The sequence below is a fragment of the Aptenodytes forsteri genome, unplaced genomic scaffold (genome assembly GCF_000699145.1).
Source record: "Aptenodytes forsteri isolate BGI_AS27 unplaced genomic scaffold, ASM69914v1 Scaffold155, whole genome shotgun sequence".
In the NCBI taxonomy this organism is placed as follows: domain Eukaryota; kingdom Metazoa; phylum Chordata; class Aves; order Sphenisciformes; family Spheniscidae; genus Aptenodytes; species Aptenodytes forsteri.
The window spans coordinates 5,137,304-5,159,289 of NW_008794446.1; positions in this window are offsets into that span (position 1 = coordinate 5,137,304).

A 21,986-nucleotide genomic window follows, 5' to 3' on the forward strand; every position below is an offset into this window, starting at 1 on the left:
CAGCCTTCTCAGTCGGTAGAGCATGGGGAGCTGAAAAGTCCTTGGCTAGTGTAAGCATTACCTAGCAACAACTAAAACATCGGTGCGTTATCAACTTTGTTCTCATCCTAAATCCAAAACACAGCACTGTACCAGCTACTAGGAAGGAAATTAACTCTATCCCTGCCAAAACCAGGGCAAGCCTTTTAGTAAAGTCTCTTTAACATACTATGGAATAGTAATATTGGTAAAAGCTCTAGTGTGGGTGTAGGTATAAAACTACGTTAATTGTGGCTTAGCTTATGCCTCTTCCAAAATGGGAAACATCTTCACCAACAGAAACACTTTTATGCTCCTTTAACTGGGGGCTTGGATCCATGAGGAGGTCTCTGGATGGTAGCAAGTGCCAGCTGATCTGCAATAACAGTCCATCTGGGAATTTTTGGTACATGGCAACTGTGAAGTTGTTACCCCTTAAATGAAAGGCCTCCCCTCCTCACCTACCACTGGCTCCCAGGACAGCTGCTCGACCCCAGCAGTCTCAGTGCTGGAGCTAGTCCAGGGGTCACACATAAGGGCCTGTGGAGCAAATTCCTAGCTCCAAACTCTGGGGCTAGCGCTGGACAGGGACAAGGCAAGGGAGAAGCTGTTCCATTGTACCTCCACAGCAAAACCTTCCCCCTCAACACCCAGCTCTTCCGCTTCAGCAGCACAACCTGCTTCTTTCAATCATACGCAATAAAAATTATGTGACTAATATCCCACCAATTCTCTCCTTTCTCACATGCACCTTCTTTTTCCAGTAACCCCTCCCCAGATGCACACAAACAGAGGTTGGGGAGGGGAACCAAAAGCAGAAGACAAACTTATGGAGAAGAAAAATAAAAATTAGAATAAATGTGATTTACAAACTTGGTAAAAGAGAAGGAATATTCTTTTCTGAGAGTGAAACATTAAAAAATTACCATTTTTTGCAAAGGATTTTACTCTCTGTTCCTGTTTGGAACTGGGCCACCCTTTGGTGACCTGCTTTGGTCACCTGCAGGACCACTGTTTGAGTAAAGTAATCCAGCAGCCTTATAGGGAATGAAACAAGGATGGTCCTGCCAGAGCTAATCTGTCCTAAACTAACCTACAGGTCCAACTGCACTGGTAAATAAAAGAGAGCTGTGGTGACCTTGCACACTCATCCCCTAATCACCCCACTGCTTAGTTGCCATTCTCTGGCTCTGCTTTTGGACAAGACAAATCTGCTGCAAAGGGGAGCAGCCATAACCACTGTGGACCTGAGCCAAATGGTGCTACTTAGCCCTAGGCACAGGAATCAGTCTCTTTTATTCTCTTCTCTTTTCTTCAGCAGCATGGAAATGGCTAAAAGTGCAATTAGCCCTTTCTGTTTGGTACCAGGATTATTTTTTTTAAATCTACACATGCACCAATAACCAGTAAAACATCTCCATAACTCATCTAGCCTTCCCGACTGGTGTTTGATAAGGTGTTACTCCACCAGCTCCTATTCAAAGGACACATCTGCCCATGCTCAAAATGCTGGGCAGATTTCTGAAAATGGGTATAAACATCTATGTAAGTCCTTTCAAACTTTTCTTTCCAGCTTTTAACCTGCTGTTGTACTTCATATTACCAGGTGAAACGGCCTCAAGTTACACCAGGGGAGGTTTAGATTGGATATTAGGAAAAATTTCTTCACCGAAAGGGTTGTCAAGCATTGGAACAGGCTGCCCAGGGAAGTGGTGGAGTTGCCATCCCTGGAGGTGTTTAAAAGATGTGTAAGATGTGGTGTTCGGGACATGGTTTAGTGGTGGACTTGGCAGCGTTAGGTTTACGGTTGGACTTGATGATCTTAAGGGTCTTTTCCAACCTAAATGATTCTATGATCATGCTGCCTCCTAAGGGATAGCACCGCACACGCAGACCTACCATGGTTACTGCTGTGATGTGAACCCCCTTACCCTTCTCTGCCACCCTCCAATACACTTTGTGTGATGCCGACCTGCACACAGTGACCAAACTTCCCAAGTCCCTATTTCTCAGTGTCAGAAACACAAAGGATGAAAATCCCAGGTGCTTGTTGACAGGAGGGATAGGGCTGGTCCACGTGAGGCCTAGGAGATTCATAGTCCCTGGAACTGCAAGGGAAGGAAGGTGGAAGAAAAGTTCTTGTCAGGCCAGCTGGGCAACTCCACATTGATGATGCAGTAAAAATGTTTGCTAGTGGGCTCAGGAGTGTAAATAAAAGCTATGATTCACATATGGTAAGAGAAGGAAAAAAAATCATAGTAGTCAACGTATATTATATATATGGTCTAAAAGAACAGTGTAGTTACCATGTGTCAGACAAGTTTACAAACATTACTAATCCTCTCACTTCTGAGAAAGTTACATGGCCATCAACAAGATAGGGAAGAAATTCAGTGTGTACACACATGCATGACATATTTCTAAACACTGGTGATAAAACTGGTGCTAAGTGGTGATAACTTGAGATTACCATTATACAACAGAGCAGTGCTTTTTTTTCTACAGATTCTCTCACACAAGAAAGAATTTGTTTTTAAGCCCACAAAACTTGACAATACTTTGGTTGCTAGCATACTGTCTGCCATAGTTATTAATACTATTTAATTGCTTCTTTAAAATCCCTAATCTATAACCATCTTGACTTTTACCTAGAGTGAAAGTTTTTCTTGGTGCTCTGGGAGAGGAAGGGAAAGTGAAGATGTCATCAATGTGAATGTGAAGCTTTGGAAAGGAATTAAGGCACTACGATAATACAAGTTGTTGTGGTGGTTATCAGAAGCTTCCGACAGAGGTTTGTCTCCAGAGCTGAAGAACCTAATGATGCTACAGAAAGGATCTCATTAAATATCCAAGTTCAGAAGATTACTTTAAAAACAAGTTCAGATGGATGAGGCAAAACTTTCTTTAAATGACTGCTGAAAATTTTTGGAGATTAGCCTTTCTTGCTGGTAAATATATATTAAACCCCAAGCTATTATTAGGGTGATTTTATCTTAGTGAGTGTGTCATTCAAATGGTATTTTATAGGCTAGGTTGGGAATTTTCCAACAGAAAGTATTTTTGCTCAGAAAATGCAGCTTTATCAAAACCACAACTTTTTTATGGAAATGTACATACCAGCTTTGATACAGATTGAATTTTCATATCAAAAAAATCAAAGAGCTAGAGAAGCCTAAGTCATAACAGCCTTCGGGCTTGGCTCACTTACCTGGCTGTGGGAAATGAAGACTGAGGTTTCTGGATGTTCGTGACTGCCTGAAGACTTGATCTGTTTTCTACCTGCAAGGAAAGTACTCCTTTCACCCAACTGTGCTGGGATGAGTTGTTTTTCATCTATAAACAAGAGAGAGAGAAAATGAGGATTGCTCTGCAGCCCAATGGTCATAACTCACACGTGCAGTGTCATTGCCAAAGAGATGCAATGTGACGAGAGCAACAACATACAAGAAAAGAAACCGAAGTTCATGTCTCTGGTTGGAATATGGCAGAGCAGATTCAAGCACTGATCTGCCTTGTCCCATTTGATAGCTGATGACATCTTGTGACTGCAACCAGACACGATGGATGGAACAAATACTTGGCAGCAGACATCCTCAGAACACAGTATTCCAAAGATATAAAGGACTATGAATGGAGAAGGGACTCAAGAAGGAAAAAGTATTTCATCTTTCCAAGGGAGTGACTGACCATGAAAGCACAGACACATTCTAGAGGAACACCGTGTGAACTGTAAGAATATGAGGCTTTTGCCTCCACATATTTTATCTCTTGACAGGAGTGCAGCTATTTCAGATTTTCTCCAGGTATTCAAAATTGCTAAGTAAGCATGCCATTGCAATGAAAGAACATGCTGTAGCAAGATAATAAATGTGACTTGCTTAACAACTGTGTTATCTCATATGACCAGGCACAAGAGTAGACAGCTTAATCTAAATATCAATGTACCTTACGCAAAGGGTATCATAAGCCATAAGCCACACTTTTTAAATTATCATATGTCCATTTGCAATGTAACCACCCCCCTTGAAAAATACAGCCAGTCAGAAATTAAATATGAAATTTATCAGAAAGTTCATTACAAAAAATGAAGCCTCATACCTGGTGGAGAAGGGTCACCCATGCTTTCCTTCAGTGCTGCAAAAATACCTTTTGTAATTGTACTGCCATAAATGAACATTTGCTAAGTTTATGCTTTGTTCCCCATTACAAACTGTCATGACAGATGTGATTTTTGTACCTTGTATTGTGGGAACACCTGACCTTCACATTAATGTCTTCATACTGATGCTAGCTGAAAGCCCTTCCCTACTGCAATACTTAAAATTCTTCTGTCTGCTTGGTTTCTGTTTGATTAAGGTAGAAGGTCCAGGGTTCATTCTGAAGCAAAGCAAGAACACTTTTCAAATATTTCCTATCCAGCTTTCATTTTCATACACATGAAAGTTGTTCTTAGACATACTATATTGTTTGTACTAGATATAGTCATAGATAATGCTGTTAATCTTTTTTTCTGGTCATATTTTATATTAAAAATCCAATTACAAATGGATTTAAGTAGATTAAAATTATTACTTTAGAGTCAATCGCTTACCATGGGACCTGATAGGTTGCTTTGAAAACATTGTTTGCTGTCTTCCAAAATACAATATACTTATCTTCTGTAGCCATGTAACTTTTTTATAATATTCATTAATCATTACCTAGCCTCTTACAAATTTATTTTTCTTCTTTATAGCAAGCCTCTTAGACTCAGTGTAAAGAATAACATTTTTCTATTCTTTACCATCCCCTTTCATCAACCAGACATCAGTCTTTTGATTATTTTTTAAAACTGGTGCATCTTCTTTCTGAATACTGAATTGTGACTGAATGAAATGCACCCCTCCACCTAGGTAAAACACAGATTATGGATTCTTTAATTCTCACTTGTATACTATTTAAAGGAAGGAGTTAAATGATACACAGATCTTGTCCTGAGCCTTGGCCCAGAAATGTACTTCACCCCAGGGTCTTCATCACTAATGTAAATTCACCAACTAATTACAGTAAGAATGGCGGGAGATCATGTTAGGTGAAGCCAATTGTTTTTTAGCTACTGGGGCTGGAGCATGGAGAGCTGGTGTTGTTTTTCAAAACCGCTTGTGCTTTGCCTTATCTTATGTTTGTAGGGTGTAGATAGCCTCTTAGGTGACAGCCAGTTCAAATTGGGATTTCATCTCCAGTGTCATTTGCTAGATGAGATGAACTGAGACCAAACCTCAAGCTCAGCTCACCCGCTGGTCCTGTACAGGTGGCCCACAATGTCCTGCTCAGTGTAGTGGCGTGGGAGCCTCTTCTTTTCCAGCCCAGAGAAGCACTGAGGAGTGGATGCATCTACCAGAGGGATGTGTCAACCAGCAGCTTCCTCTGAGACACTTCTGGTCCTCTACTGAACAATGACTGCAACAGTAGTGTAAGCATATATGAACCATTTTAATTAGTGGAACGTGGATATCAATTTCATTTCTATCTGGAGATTAATCACTGCTGATTAAAGTCCCTATTTTCAAAGGAAAATAAGATTTCCTCTGCTTAGAGGGCATCTGAATGCTATATATGCTTCTCTGTACTTTATATTCTGAAAGAGCTCCAAAGCAATATTTCACAGAATGGGAAGAGTTGGGCTTATATATGATCTCCTTTGCATGCACAGTGTGCCCTGCCTTGTAAGAATATATTTGACTTGCTTCTTTCCTTTGCTAATGTGTTTTACTTGCATATTAGAAATGATGGCTCAAAAAAAGATTGGGCTTTTTGTACTGCAGTTTCAGTGTGGACATCCTGAGAAATGTATTCCTGAAATTTCTCTTTTCATCCTTCAAAAATTGTTGTTTTGGGGTTTTTTTATGTCAGCATGTCTAGAAGAGTCATATAACTACCACTGAATGGCACAGTCGGGGAAACTATATTCTCCAGATGCAATAAAAGTTACTGTATTTTATTTCCTATTTTCTGTGGAGGAAATGACTTTTAAAAGCCTCCCATGATTTTGCAAGAAATAAAAAAGAGAAGATAAATTAGTTCCTGCAAATTGTACATTTCTACTGCATTCATTTTAATGAAAATGTGCCAGTTTCAAAACAAGTGAAAGAGGTTTTTTTTTAATTTTAGTGTTATCCTTTAATTAGATTTAATCAGATATTTTGTAGCACACTGACTGTGTACATATAAGTATCCAATAAAATTCTTATAAAATTCTTATTACTGTCCTCTCTCTTAAAGGTACATATAAACACAGAAACACATATTACATTTCACTAAATCTATTGTAATATTTTTAAAGTAGAGGCAGATTTTAGTTCAGTCATGACAAAGAGCTTGGTTTTGCTTCCACATAACTATGTGGAAAACTCTGATACAGTTGTAAGAATTTCGAGGAATTCTTAAACTTCTAGTTTGGTTGACTCTACAACCCATATTATTGATTATAACAATAAAAAATTCTTGTGTGCTGGAACTAGCCCTGAAGAGATAATATAATGATTAAATAGCCCCAAATACATTGAAAAACATTTGAATTACTTGATGAAATATTCCGGTACGTTCTAGAAATGTGCCTTGTAATCCATGGCTATTGCTATTTCAAAATTCTACTAAAATAAGTTTTAGAAGATATTTTATCTGCACTGTTGACTAGCCTCTTGCCTCCGATAATTATCTGGACTGTATGAAAAGGAAGAGATTGTTTAGCTTGGATCCATGGTAACTCCTCAAAGTTTAGACTCTGTCTGTGTAGCACATATCACCTTTATGAGAATCTATAAAGCTTTCCTCTTACATTTCATGAACTGTACAGATAAAGGTATCCTGTAATACAAAATAGGTATTATATCCCTTGAAAAGAGCTGTTTGAAAACCTTGTAAAAGAAAGCCCTCCCCGCCCTGTGCATTCATTTATTGTACTTGTTAGGGGTAGATTTTCAAGGTATTGCTCTCCTTCTGTATTTGAAGAATTAATCAACAGCTTTAGATGGATTCCATTTTCTTTCAATCATCAAGGAGAAAGTGTTTAAGGCCAGCTGTCAAATTCATTTTTCTTTTGCTCAGGCTGGATAAAGAGAGCTTGTGATTTTCTTTCTGGCCTTGCACAAAAGTGAATCTGCATATGAAAACACTGAGGTTTTGGAAGAGTTAGACTGTTTCCTGCATACTATGAAATGCAAGTGGCATTTGGAGAGTTGCTAAATTTTTATCTTGCCAATCTCTTGTTGTATGAGTTCTCCTAAAGCTATTTAAGGTCAAGCCCCAGAAGAAAATGTTTTGGTATGTGTTCATCTTTTACAGCACTACTGATGCAGTACAAAAGACAACATATGTCATGCAATTTATTTTCAAGCTGGCATATTATTATTTTTCTTATTTATAAGAAAATGGGGCCACATGTGGCAAGAATGTGCAATCATTTTCATGTTTTCCACGTCTTGTCACCTTCTGGCCAGTACAGAGGTGCTGACACTGTTCCTGTTCTCCCTTCAACAACCCAGGTCTCCGGCTGTTGTTTCCCAGCCACGTGTCTCAGTTCTCAGTATCATGTCATTCATCCAGTGCCAAATCAGAGAAAGGTTGAGGTGGAGCTGAGAAGGCTCTTGAAGGCTTGTGTACTCCTGAAGTCCATCCTCTTGCCGAAAGGTAGGATCACCTTTTCTACAAGCTAGATTCCTAACATCAGTTTGTCTAACCTATTGTTAAAAACATCCAACAATAGAGACTCCACAACCTCCCGGTCAATGCTACCTACCAGTGCTCACTATCCTTATCATTAGGACATGCATCAAGAGCTAATACATTGAACTCCTTTGATTCTGCTTAATTTCATTAATTTTGTATTATCCTTTCAGTTTTCTTCTCTCTTGATTTAAAAAAAAATCCTTGAATCTTTTTTATTAATTACAAAGTCAGGAACTGCTTTATGCCAGCTAAGTCCTCTAACGTGCCAAGTGGAGCAGGGATACTATTTTAACTGGCCTATATTTAAGACTCCTATTTATACATCTCCGTATGATGTTTGCCTTTTTTGCACAATGCTGATTCATGTTCTTCTTCTCATCCCCTGTGATTCTCAGATCTCTTTCTGCAGAGCTGCTGCCAAATCAGTCATCTCCCTTCCTGCATTTGTTCCCAGTCAGTTGTGCCTGCCTCTGTTGAACTGAATTGGCAGAGTTGGAAAGGTCAGACAGTTTTCACACATTTGTCAGGATCACTCTGAAGCCTGAGCCAGTTCACTGGTAGCCTTGCAGTCCCTCCAAGCTTGATATGATCTGCAAAATGAAAAATGTGGTCTCCGCTCAATTATCCCGTTGATTAGAGTGTCAGTTGCTGGGAAGACCTTCTGCAGAACAGCAGTCAATAACTCCTTCTCTTTTGTCAGGAAACAACTGATAATGACTTTGTGAATAAAATTTTCCAAACACTTTTGCACTCACTTCACAGACATTCCATCTAGGCCATGTTTCCCTTCTTTGCTTGAAGGAATGTAAGGCTGAGTCAAATATCCACTGAACACAAGATATATAATAGTCACTGCTTCTCCTCTAGCTATAAGGGTTGTTGCACTACCTCCAAATGTGACTTGGTTTCTCTTTTTCTTCCAGTTTTGAACAGCCAGCAGATCGCTGGGCTGAGAAAGGCAAATGAAGGTAAACAACGGAAATCTTTGTTTCAATCAGTATATTGCCCCCAACATCTAAGTAAATATCTAAGTAAAGAGTAGTTTGTTTAAGAATCCTGTGCAAAGACTATGCTGATTATCTGCTACCCTTATTCAAAGGTAAGCAGTCATTCCAGCTTGCTTACTATAGAGGAGAAATTGGGGGAAATACTGCATAAACAGCTGGGGATCTGACACTTAACAGCAGGCTTAGCTGGTGGGGTGCACTTCACAGAAAAAAATAACCTGAATAACTGTGCCCAGCTACCAGGTGATAGCTGCTGCAGGTGATAATAACAGGTCATGTTACTGCATCATGAGACCTGAGAACACCTAAGGAGGTAAAAGTCCAGTGGGCTGAGCTTCAACAGTGTCCAGAAAACTTGCCAGCTAGTGGGAGCTCTCTGCTGTATTTGGCATTGCCACAACTGCTCCTGGAACATCCAGCTCTGGACTGGTGTGTGCAGTCCAAGAAGGAAGCTGACTAGCTGCAAAAAGTTTGACAAAATTAAAATGGATGAGAAGACAAGAAAATTGAATGAAAAACTCAAGCATTTCAAACTACATAGCTGAAAGAAAAGAGTGGTTATAAGGTGGTTGGATCACAGTCGAAGTATCTGCACAGACAACAGCAATGCAGCAGAGGGAATCCTGCAAAGAAAAGGTTTATTGGTGCTGGAAGCTGAATCTAGACAAGTTCACCTAATAAATAATGGAATTTTTATCCATTGAAATCCTGTTTGTGCTGGGTTCTTCATCAATGGCAATTGTGAAATCTAGACTAGTTAATTTTTCTACAAGTTGAGCTATAGCTCAGAAGTCCCATGGTTCCTGTTACTTAGATAAAATTACCAGGACCATCTCTTTGTCCCTGTAACCTATATGGTTCATGTCCTGACTTTAATTTTGTTCATGCACAAACAGATCAAATGTCATTCCCATGTGTCAGTGTGCACAGTAATTGCTGTAGAGCTTTTCTCTAACATTTAAGAGAACAGGTTGAATAGGAGAGCATCTTTATAGGGGGAATCCTGGCACCCCTGCTGAGCCACTGGCCCTCTTGAATTCCATCATTTCAGCAGTGGCAGGACAGATTCAGTCCCCTAATTCCTAGCAGGAAAGGAGGTATGGGACTGAACAGCCGTACAGCTACCACCACATCACAAGACCTGGAGGGTATGCATCACGGCAGTTGATGCCAATGGGGGCTGTGAGCCCCTTGGCAGCCCAGTGCCCCTGGAAGCCTGTGGCTGCAGAACTGTGAAAATGGTATTAAGTTGGATGTTCTGAGCTCTGTATTTTGCACAGGAGGAAAGGCTCGGGGGAGACCATAGTAGACCTGGAGACAGTTGTTTTCAAAGGAGGATAGAGAGGAGGAAAATCAGAGCAACCTCTGAGGTGAGTAGCATGTAATAACACCAGACATGGACTTGTTAGAGCAGGTCGAGGAGTAAAATGGAAATGGTCAAAGGGCTGGAACACCTCTCCTGTGAAGAAAAACTGAGAGAGTTGGGGTTGTTCAGCCTAGAGTGGAGAAGGAACTGGCAGGACCTTACTGCAGCCTTTCAATATATGAAGGAGGCTTATAAGAAAGGCAGAGAAAAACATTTTACAAGGGCCTGTAGTGACAGGACAAGGGGCAATGGTTTTGAACTGAAAGAGGGTAGATTTAGGTTGGATATTAGGAAGAAATTTTTTATGATGAGGGTGGTGAAACACTGGAACAGGTTGCCCAGAGAAGTTGTGGATGCCCCATCCCTAGAAGTGTTCAAAGTCAGGTTTGACGGGGCTTTGAGCAACCTGATCTAGTGGAAGATGTCCCTGCCCATGGCAGGGTTGGTTGGATGAGATAATGATTCTATGATTCTGTGTAAGTCACAGTGGGATTCTGGGGAGCTGATGTCTGATAATGATACACCATTCACAGGAAGCTCATTTTTGCCTGTTCCTGCTGTTGTAACATCTTGAACACACCACTTCAAACTTTTACTATGCACCATCACTCAAAATGAAGTCAAAATGCATAGGTAGCTTGTAATTAAAAAGAGGACCTCTGTCAAACATAAGGGGCCCATAAATAGAGCTGTTTAGATGTCTTAAGAATGCTTTATTAATAGCAACATTGGAAAGCAGTATGGTTAAAGGAAGATAAGCCTAGACGTCAGTATCTAAGAAGCTTTTTAACCAAAAATACTGAGCAGTTTCTAAACAGCTTTTTATTGAATTTTCAGGAGAAAAGATGAGACTACTGTTGAGATATCTTAATTTGTTGAAACTGTTCCACTTTGATAAAACAGATTTCCATTTGCCAAAGAAGTAACTACAACATAGGTGCTCCATCTTCCACATGCAACCTAGCTATCACCCCTCCCTGTGACCCAGTAAATAAGATACATACCTAGAAGGAAGGATATGTGAGTTCCAAATCTTGCTTCAGCAGCTGTGCGTGCCTGTTATATCCTATGGGACACCTCTTACAAGATAAGAGCAGCCCACCTGGGATATGCAATAGCATTGTGTTGGAGCTGTTCTTCTGGGAGGGGAAGAGTGAGGGAAATGCTTTTAAATGTTGGAGGGCTTTGAAGGTAGGTTGTTTTTTTTTTTCATTAGACTCAGCCACTGGAGCATTACAAAGGCACACGTCCTCTTCACTGGTGTTGTGAATTGATGGCCTCATTCCTTAGATTTTGTTACACATGACGCATTCTGTTCAGTGACAAAAGAATAAAAGGTGTGGGAGGGTTCTGATTTATATAAAATAGTGATTATTCTTCACCTTTTTGGCCCTGAACCAGCAAATTGCTTGATTTATGCAGTTCTGCCATTGCACCTCTCAAGGCTGCACACAGCTGAGAATTGCTAGAGAAGTTTATGCTGAAGCACAGCTTTTCACCCCCAATGCCACAAAGCAGGCCCCATATGAAGAAGCTCTAACAGTCAGGGACCATCTTTACATTCTTTGTAGTACATGACTGGGATCCAAGTCCTCATTTACTCCCACAGAATCATGCAAAAATGTTAATTGGATGAATTGCCTACAGAAAATTGGCTTTTTCCACTTTCTGACTACCTCACCTTTTCCTCACTCCTCTTATCTGCCCCCCCCCCCTCATTTTTGCAGCTTTATGCTGTACATGTGGGACAGAATGCATTTTAAACTCTGAGCAAGTGTGTGAGCCGCACGAAGCAGAAGGCTTAAGAAGGGGTCTATCTCCCATCTTCTCCGAGGAAGCAAATAGCTAACTGCTGTCCTCCAGCCCATGAGGCATTCTCCCTCCCCATCTACCAAAGCTCAAACTGAGGTGACAGACACAACTCCCATCTCCTCCCTTCCTCACCTGCCTGTATAAAAGTCAAGTGTGTGAAAATGAAAGCTGTGTTGTGCCGACCAGAACCTGAAATGCAGACAGGTCTTTTATTAGTGCACTTCTGAAGAAGGGAGCTGCACTCCATGGCTAAGATGAGTTAGAAAGCCACAATGCAGGTCCTCAGCAACTTGGCAAATTGTAGTAAGGGACAGGAAAGAGATCAGCCCATATTGTATAACCATCTCTCTGTAATATTAAAGATATCCATTTTATCTGGCAATGGCCATGACATTTTTCTTATCCTTTCAAAATATTGAGTGAATTCACAAATGACTTTCAATAACCCATTTGTATTCATTTTCTTTTTCTAAAATAAACTTGTCTAGGAAAAATAATGAATACCACATTCATTACAATGGAAGCCTTTTGCAAGACATATTCTGCCTAATACATTTCTTTACACCCAAAAAGTATGATAAGATAAATTCCATTTTCAAGCAGCTGAATGGTTTTACAGTCCCATTAATTTCAATAGCTAAGCCACAGCAAGAAGCATTTCCTGTAAACTCTTTTAGTTTTGTTTGGATGTGCAATGGGGAAACTTACTGGAGATTAAAATGGCATCTGTGCATTTTTTAAGAGTTTTTCATTATGTTTTGCAGTTTTGTTTTTTTCCCTAATGCATCAAAGCATAAAAAACCCACGGCTGTGATAAATAATAGCAAAGAAGTAGTGTTTGCAGACAACTTTGATTCCTAATGCATTTGCCAGCATTTTGGTAAACTTTGGCCATCTGCTGTAGAGCTGTGGGAACCATAAATTCCCTTCCATGTGGAATAAAAGGTACTAAATATAGTCACTATCGGCATGAAGCAAGTGATTAAGAGGAATATTTTGAGAAATGGCAAAAAGACAGCACTAAAAAAGTCTCATATTTGCAACTTTAACTATCCTAACCCAGAGAGAATATGGATTCTCCTCTGGTGTAAAACAGGCATGAGGTGCACTACTATAAGACTGAACAAGGAACAGTGTGAAGCTCATGGCTTCCAGTGACCTTGAGGAGGCGTAACATCATACTTCACATCTGTATATCTACTGGAGGTAGGGAAACTCATAAGGGAGCTCTGTAGTCTTCCATTAGTAATGGTGAATGGGTATAAGCTTCTACGTCTTCTGTTGCAACGGTTTGACTCACAGACCCACTTGAGAAAAGGGCTGTTCCCAGCTCTGCTCCACTAGGGAGAATTACTAGAAATAATAACCTTGCAGAGTTTCTCTCAACTTGCAACAGAGTCAATGGAAACTATAGTGGCATTAAAAAGTTGGTTTTCTATTCTGCAAAGCAACGGAGGAAAATAATGGCAAAACAGTGTTTTGGCAATCTAAAACAAAATAGTTGGTTTGAGAAGTGGTGGAAGGGTTTTCATGACTTTTTTCACACATTATTCCTACTTTCTGTTTCTTCCTCAACAAGCCAGAAAAACAGATTTTGGCACTAACACAAAACTAGCCTGATGGTCCTAAAGATACTTGGAGTGCAATCTTCTCCATGCATTGTACAGTATTTTCTTGGCTACATTCAACACCAAATATCTGCCAGGTACGGAAGCAGAACTAATACTATTGATATCATATCTGGGAGATACAATAATGTCAAATCCAAGAGCATCCCTAATTGTCTGATGTTTCTGTGGTCTTGCCTCCCTGATCTTGTGAAGGGAATGCAAGTAGAGCAGATCATTCCAGCTAGTGCAAACACACACAGAAAGCATCTGTGGGACATGGCATAGCCTCACAGCAGGAGAACCTCATCATACCTGAGGTCAGGGGGACATTCCCCTTCACCCTGATTTTATTTTGCTGGAAATTCATGTGATCAACAAGCCTCACTAAAAAAAACAACCCTAAACATGGCAAAACAGAGAGTTCACTGCCGTGTTTAAGCCACAATTAGGAAGAAGTTCCATCAGCAGCTGAGAGGTGGTTGAGAGGAATTTTTTTTTGCTAGCTTGCTCTATTTTCTGCACCTGAAGAAGTTTATTCTGTAAAAGTTAGTGTAGCCTGACTGGAACTGAATTTGTGAGAGGAGTGGAGGAATATGCTAAGTATCACTGGGTAAATAGAAAAATGAGTTCTGACCGTGATTATTCTTCTACACACCTCAAGCACCTTCTGTGCAACACAATACACTGCAAGTATCTTTTCATATGCCCTTTAGATTATAATAGAAGTGTATAATTATCTGTAACTTGGAGTATAGAGTAGCATCATACAATATTTATGTTGGAAGGGACCTCTGGACCCACTGCTCAAGGCTTCAAAGTGGGAGCAGGTTGCACAGGGCCTTGTCCAGTTGAGTTTTGAATACTTCCAGGGAGGCGCATTCTACTTGCTCTCTAAGCAATCTGTTTTCCTGTTCAAACAGTAAAAAAAAATGCATATATGAAAGGAACGAAATTTTTCTCACATTTGCACAGTATCTAGCACAGTACACTTCTAGTGTATGGATGCTAGTTTACTACAAGTAATCAAGAATTAGTAGAAATGCTATTGTAAAATGCATTCAGTTGCATTAATTATTTAAATACTATTGCATTGTCTCATATTTACTATGGAGAAACTCAAGATTTAATTGGCAGCAATGACAAATTCTGCCCTGTATGCCTAAGACCTATCTCTGTTGTGGTGTTATATCCACCATCTGTTCCCAGAGTCCATCCGCACAGCACTGGAAGATCTCTTTCTTTCATACTGGCTAATAAGTTTAACACCTTGTGAGACAGGCTATATTTTAAGACAGTAACTTTCAAAGCGAGCTCTTCTGGGAAGGTCACAAACCACTTTCCTCAATTGGCACTTGTTAAAATCCAAAGAGTGAACACGATGCCTCTGCAACCAGGATTATCGCACTATCAAAAATTGCTCATTCCTGGAAACTTCCACGAATAGCTTGACTCATCTCTGAAAAGACTTATGTCCCAAACATATCTCTGGAGCACAAGGTCTCATTTTTACAGCTACTTAATGTTTCACTGAGGGATGCTGAGCACCTCCAGCTGATGGTGAGCCAATGGAAAATGAGGGTACTCAGTGTATGACCATTAGTCTCCCAAATGGTATTTTGCTTGGAACAGTCCAAGATTCATAGTTTCTAAAAGAAGTGTCCCTGTGTTTTTGCTGCAAGCAAAATCTCTCAAGGATTTATCACAATCCTAATTTCCCATTTAAATTAATGGAATAGTAGCACCATTTACTTTAATGGCTCCCATAATATGCGGTATAATTTCTTGCAAAGTTGCTTCTCACAGCTAATCTGCTACTGCACAGAATGATACCAAAAAATCTATTCATTTTAATGGTATTTAATGAAAGATATTTAGTTGTGCTCTGTACTTCTTGGAAAATCTGCCACTCTACTATCCAGCAAAGGGACTGCCTTTATTGATATACATCTTATACAGTAGAAGAGGAGGGTGGTTTTAAAGAATTTATGGGAATTTTTTTGCCTATATTTTGTTTTGTTTTGTTTTGCCTTTGTTTTGTTTTTTCTGTTAGTGCTCCTGCTGCCATGTGTGATGCTCAGAAAGTTGCTGTTCATAAGGGAATATATTGTTCACATATCACCCATTTGTGCTAAGGGGGCAAGAATAGAGGAAATGCTGATAATTTATATGCCAAAATAAAACAAAGATCTTCCAACCTCGGGACAGACAGCTACAGGCACTAGTCAATAGTGGTTGCTTTATTATAACAACCAGAACTTAACTGTTTCTCACTCTGAAAGATATGGAGCAAGCTCAGTGATCACAGATAAAACATGAGACCACCAAGAAGCAGCCATTTCTGGAGTGGTTTCCCTAGTCAGAAAAAACATTGCATCAGGCATCACATGGAAAAAGAGCTAGGAAACACTGAAAAGAACCAAATTTATATGGTAAGTTCCACAAGACTTTGAATGTCATCTTGAAATACATTATTGCACACCTAAATTATTGTTATACCTGCAGGCTCCAGTCAAATGAAGGCCCGTTTCTGTCAGGTTTTACCATTCAAGAAATCAGTATTCTGCTTGTGAATACCATACATAATCCAGAGCCATTTGGCTTCAGGCTATTTGGCATGAAAGTGCTCTGTTTCATGTTAGCGGTCTGCTCCCCCTTGAGTTGGAGGCAGTAAACAGATGCCCGAGAACTTCATGAGAAAATAAACCGGAGCCAAGAAACATATTCAATGAGGCTTATTCAATCTCTGATTTATTGATCTGGCACATTGGAAGATGCAGGGATCCTACTGTGACCACTGAAAGTAACGTGCATCGTAACTTCATAATCTCCCTCTATTCAAAGTGCATATTTGCTATGCAGCTAAATTAGCTATGAACGCATACACAGCACAGGCTGCCTTTCTTCTGAATGTGTCCTTCTTAGGGCATTCTTTATTAAACAGTTATTGTACATGTAGAAAGTGTGATGGACAACATACCCTAAGATAGCCTACTCAAAGTTAGTGTCTGCAGAGTTACATTATTCAGTTGGTTCTAACTTTCTCCCACATTCAACCTTTGGTTCCCAGCCATTCCAGATATAGAACTGTTCATTTAAAAAAAAAAAAAATTCTTTTTACCTTTTTCTCGTAGCAGGGCCAAACGAATCCTTGGCAGAGACTAAAACAGGCCTGAAAAATATCAGCTTTATAAGTCATTATCTCAGAAACTTGCAAATATGCAAGCCAGGATCCTTACTGCCCTGTGGAGCTCAGCTGCAGAAGAAGGGAGCAGGTAAGGTACTTCACTCTCACAGCAGCCTGTCTTATTTATACACTAAAGATATGCTGTGGAGTTTTAAGACATGCCTTTGAGGCATCTGCATGTTCCTAGGGATTAAGGAAACTGGATGCAGTAATAAATTCTCTGCTCATTTAACTCCATCCAAGTCAACAGAATTAAGCCAGCAGAAGTTGCTGCCTGTAGTTTTTAAGGTCAGGGAGATCCCAACGTGCTGGTCTCTTACATGACACACACCAGAGATTTTCCTGCCTGCAGAAGAAGAAATTTTTCTTTGTGCTAAACAAGCTACGACTGTCAGCCTGAGTATCCCTGTACATTTCAGAAGGACATGTACTCTTGATTACAATTCCCATGCAGTTTTGAATTTGCCATTTTCCTAAGTGAATTATTCTACTGATTAATAGAAGCGATTGTTAAAACATTTCACTTACTGCCAATCTTAATTTTAACAAAGATTTAATAACTGCAGACTCACCATCTCAGAAACAGGGCTGGAAGGGACCTGAAGTACTGATTATGTACTGGTCACACTGCTTAAACCCAGAGTTAAAATAACAAGCTTTTATAGCATAAGCTTACATACAAAGACTTAATAGCTGGAGAACGTAACCACTTACACTTACAGAAGGGAAATCATAGCACTTACCAGTTTATTATATACAGCTCTTATGTGGACTCTGTGGAAAGTGAATTTACCTCATTAGGAACAAGGAAGCCATAAAAAGTATGTGATAGAAAAAAATGGGTTTGTTGCAAATAGATCATAAAATAATGCTTACTGTGTAGCGTTATAGGTAATGTCATAAAGTGTAGCGATTACAGGTCTTGACACATGATTATTGCTTATTACATTAAAATGATCATATTCACCCGATAAAGTATGTGTTATTATCATAAAAGTGGGATGTTATTATATCTAACCATCAGTATTATTGCAACACCTACAAGTCACTTGTAAGACTTTTATAAAAAACATGTTTTCAATAAAATTTCTGACATTTTTATATTTCTCAAATTCTGTGTAAGACATGTTCAATATCCTGGCAACAACTTGTACGATTTCCTCCTGCTTCTGTAGAAGTATAATTTTAAATGGGCCTTCTAATTAGGTCAAACATGTTAAAAAAATCTGGAAAGGCTGAAATCCTGCCTAAATGAGGACAGCTCCTCTTTGATGTTTTCAATAAAATTTCTGACATTTTTATATTTCTCAAATTCTGTGTAAGACATGTTCAATATCCTGGCAACAACTTGTACGATTTCCTCCTGCTTCTGTAGAAGTATAATTTTAAATGGGCCTTCTAATTAGGTCAAACATGTTAAAAAAATCTGGAAAGGCTGAAATCCTGCCTAAATGAGGACAGCTCCTCTTTGATGTGGTAATTAAGTTTTGGTAGAACTATAGCAATAATTCAGAAGCCTGAAGAGCAGAGGCAGAAAATATTTAAACAGTCAAATGTTTTATTAACATACTGAGTAGAAAGGAAGAAGAGGGAGAGAATGTAGTGGTAGGAAGAAGAAAGAGGGAAAGTGAAAGACAAGAAAGGAAGAGAGGACAAAATACTGAAGGAAAAGAGAAAGAAAACAATATAGAGGGAAAGACAAGGAGAAAAAACAGGTGTGAGAAAAGGAAAAAAGGGGAGATGAGGAGGTGAGATCTGGATGACAAAATGGAAAGGAAAATGAGACGGAAGCATATGAAAAGAGAGAAAATGTGAAAAATGAAGTTTATTTTAAAAAGTATGTGTGTCAGCCATAGCAGCATTTGACAAGTGAGGAAATTCAAAGCAACAGTAGCTCAGGTGACAATTATCTACTACAGCAAGGCTCTGAGTATCTTCTGTAGGACAACTCATAAATTGTCCAGATAACCATCTGCGTGTGCTCACAGCTTGACTGCAGGGACTTTTACCATCCTTTACAGTAATACAGTCTAACAGCATCTGCTTGAGGTAAGCATCGTTTCTTGTCATTTCTCCACTGAACAGCCAGCGATATGGGAACACAGTGGATTTTTGCCATTTTTTCTTGTCATTTCTCCACTGAAATGGATATGGGATATGGGAACACAGTGGATTTTTGCCATTCACATAATGTCATGCAATATGTTCTGCTGTTGCCAAAATCAAAACTCTGATCCAATTACTCCCAGGCTTCCAGATCATGTTCACGGTCTGAAACAATCACTTGGAATCATCACAGGACAACAAGAAGATTGCTAGCAGGCAATCTCATCAGCAAAACCATCTAATATATAAAATTTAAACATTCCTTTCTATGGCACCAGCTACAGTAATTATCAAAGAATGGTACTGTGTGAAAAATACATAGCAAATTAGCAGTACCGAAAGCTTAAAAAGATTGCCAGGCAACCATCGTTTTGCATCATTCAGAGATTGATTTGTGCGAAGGCACTTTGTTCTGACTTGGATGATTACAGTCTTTCTCCATCACCCGTACACATTAGGAACTGGAAGTGGGTTTACCACCTGCCTGCTCCATTAGTAGTAAGACAATTCCTACTTTTCATTCTCTGTTTTGCATACTCTGTGCTGGTGCCCAAGAGTGGGAGAAGAGAAAATTCAATAGCGAAGCCTAATTGCCATTGCTTTATGATTTGAGCTGGAAGAAATGTTGCACAGAAAGCAGAAAAATGCTCAGTATCCCTGGGACGAGGATATTAGAGAGCTAAACATTTGAAACTAGGCTGTGTGTACATCCTGATGTGTACATCTCCTGATTAGCTATTCTGAAAGATGACTGAGATGAGAAAAATAGAGCATCTCTCCATACCAGAAATCACAGCATTAGTTGAAATAGCTTCCTTTTATCACTTTTGTTACCATTTTTGTGATGCTTTTGGATTTCACTCAGTCTCATCGTGTTGAGTGCTTTTGAAATTCGACCTGCAAGTTCTGATAAACTTGGACTTCATACAGGTGCAACCACGGCTTATTATGGTAAGCCTTTCAGCTTGTGTCTCCTGAAGCTTGAGACTACTGGGAAAAGCAACAATGGTCAGCACGGACAAGAAGACAAATCACTTCTGGGCAGTATAAAGATCTTATGCTCTCTTGGGAGCGTAAGTTTCATAACTAATTCTTTCTAAAAGAGCTGGTGAGCAATCATCAAGAACGGCAAAAACATTTCAAGGCCCTCAGGGAACTTTGACGTCCAGGGCAGATAGTGATTAAATTTAAGACCCCAGTTCTCATCTGGTGTTTTGATGTCTGAGAAGAAATCAGAAAATCACGTGACCTGAAAGTGACATGTAGAATAAATTGTTGCTTCCTCAGGTAATCCAGTGGGGCAGAATACAATCAAGAAATGTTCAGACAGGTCATTTACATGTCCTACAGATGAGAAGGGAAACTCATTTGGTTCCAGAATGCAGTTAGGCTAATGCTAGTGTTCAGTAGTAATGAAATGTGTGATTCTTATGGCATTACAACCCAAAACCACAGAAATCTCGTAGATCACTGTCACGTGCTTTTAGGCCTTCTTACTTGGACTGCAAGTCTCCTGGGCAAAAGAACTATTTTTGGGGGGGTTTGGAGCCCACAGTGAAATCCTAATCCCTGTCTAGTTCCTTTAATATTCCTCCAAGATAGATTATGAATTAAAGAAAATTGAAAAGGGAAATTGTGGGAAGTAGTTGAAAATATTTCTTAGAAAATCTGGGCAGACATTAAAAATAACAGCATAACTCTAAAAATCCTTGGGAGCATTCCACATTAAGGATGACAAACAAATCAAGGTTAAAATTCAATGTCACAAATATTTAAAGCCTGACCTAGTGCGTATTGAAGTCAGCATGCATTTCTCTCTTCACTCTAAAAAGATCAGGCCCAATCAACCTCCTTGTCAATGCGTTTGTTTCAATTTCACCTTAGAATTAGGCTTCCTTTTAATAAGAATACAAATTTATTCCATGCTTACCGTAAAATAAGAAAAGTGAATGTTCACTTAAATTAAACCCCCAAGACTTCACATTTTTCATAATGTCTTAGTTTTGAATGTTTTCTCTTCTTCTACCTTGCCCAGCAGCAGGTGGAGATCAGACCACTGCACATCCAGCACTATCTAACTGGATGGTAGGGAAATGTAACATTGAAAAAACTCTCAAGGCTGAGGAGGCTTCTTATTTTCTCATACAAATGTTACATAACTGAAATTAAAATGCTTACATATTGAAGGGAAAAGAAGCATCCATAATCACACTAGGGATAAGACATCATTAGGACAATCTCATGCCTCAAAGCACAGTCCATCGAGACACTTCACCTGCGCAGGCTGCTGCAAAGCTGTCACTCTCATGGGGTTTGCCTCTAACAGTGAGCTCTGGCCATTTTCAAGGGTAAAGATGAGATACCCTGAGCTGTTGAGGCGCTTTTTTTTTTTTTTAATTTAGAGTGATGTTGTGTAGTAATTTAAAAAAACTGGCTACTTAAGGCAGGCCAACTGGGCTGCCAACAGAACTATTCCACATATATGCTCCTCTACCTGACCAGGAAGATCATTTCACTAATATACAGTGAGGATTATTGAGTCTTCATGCTAAGATACAGGAAGAAGGTTTAAAAATTGGGCTTCTGTGGTATATTCATATTGTTCTTCCATTGTTTTGTTCCAAATACTTAACGTTTTTTAATATTTTTCAGTACCATATATATTTCTTTTTGCACTTACTGGTTTCAATCAGAATACTTTTTCAACTGTTGAATTGAAGAAGAAATATATTTCCTAACAAGAAGGAACAAGGATCACCATGGTAGTAAATTCACTGGACCAAATTCAGTATACAATTAGTAAATTAATACTAATAATGTTAGAAATGAAAAAAAATAATTGTTCACAGGCACATTGTATCTCCTAGTAGAACAATAGTTGCTATACCAAAATAAAATAAAGCAAAGGAAAAACTTACATAACAAATAATGCTGAACATGAGGTTCATCAAGGGCAAGTGCAGGGTCCTGCACCTGCGTCGGGGCAACCCCCAGTATCAATACAGGCTGGGGGATGAAGGGATTGAGAGCAGCCCTGCCGAGAAGGGCTTGGGGGTACTGGTGGATGAGAAGCTGGACATGACCCAGCAATGTGCGCTCGCAGCCCAGAAGGCCAATCGTATCCTGGGCTGCATCAAAAGCAGCGTGGCCAGCAGGTCGAGGGAGGTGATTCTGCC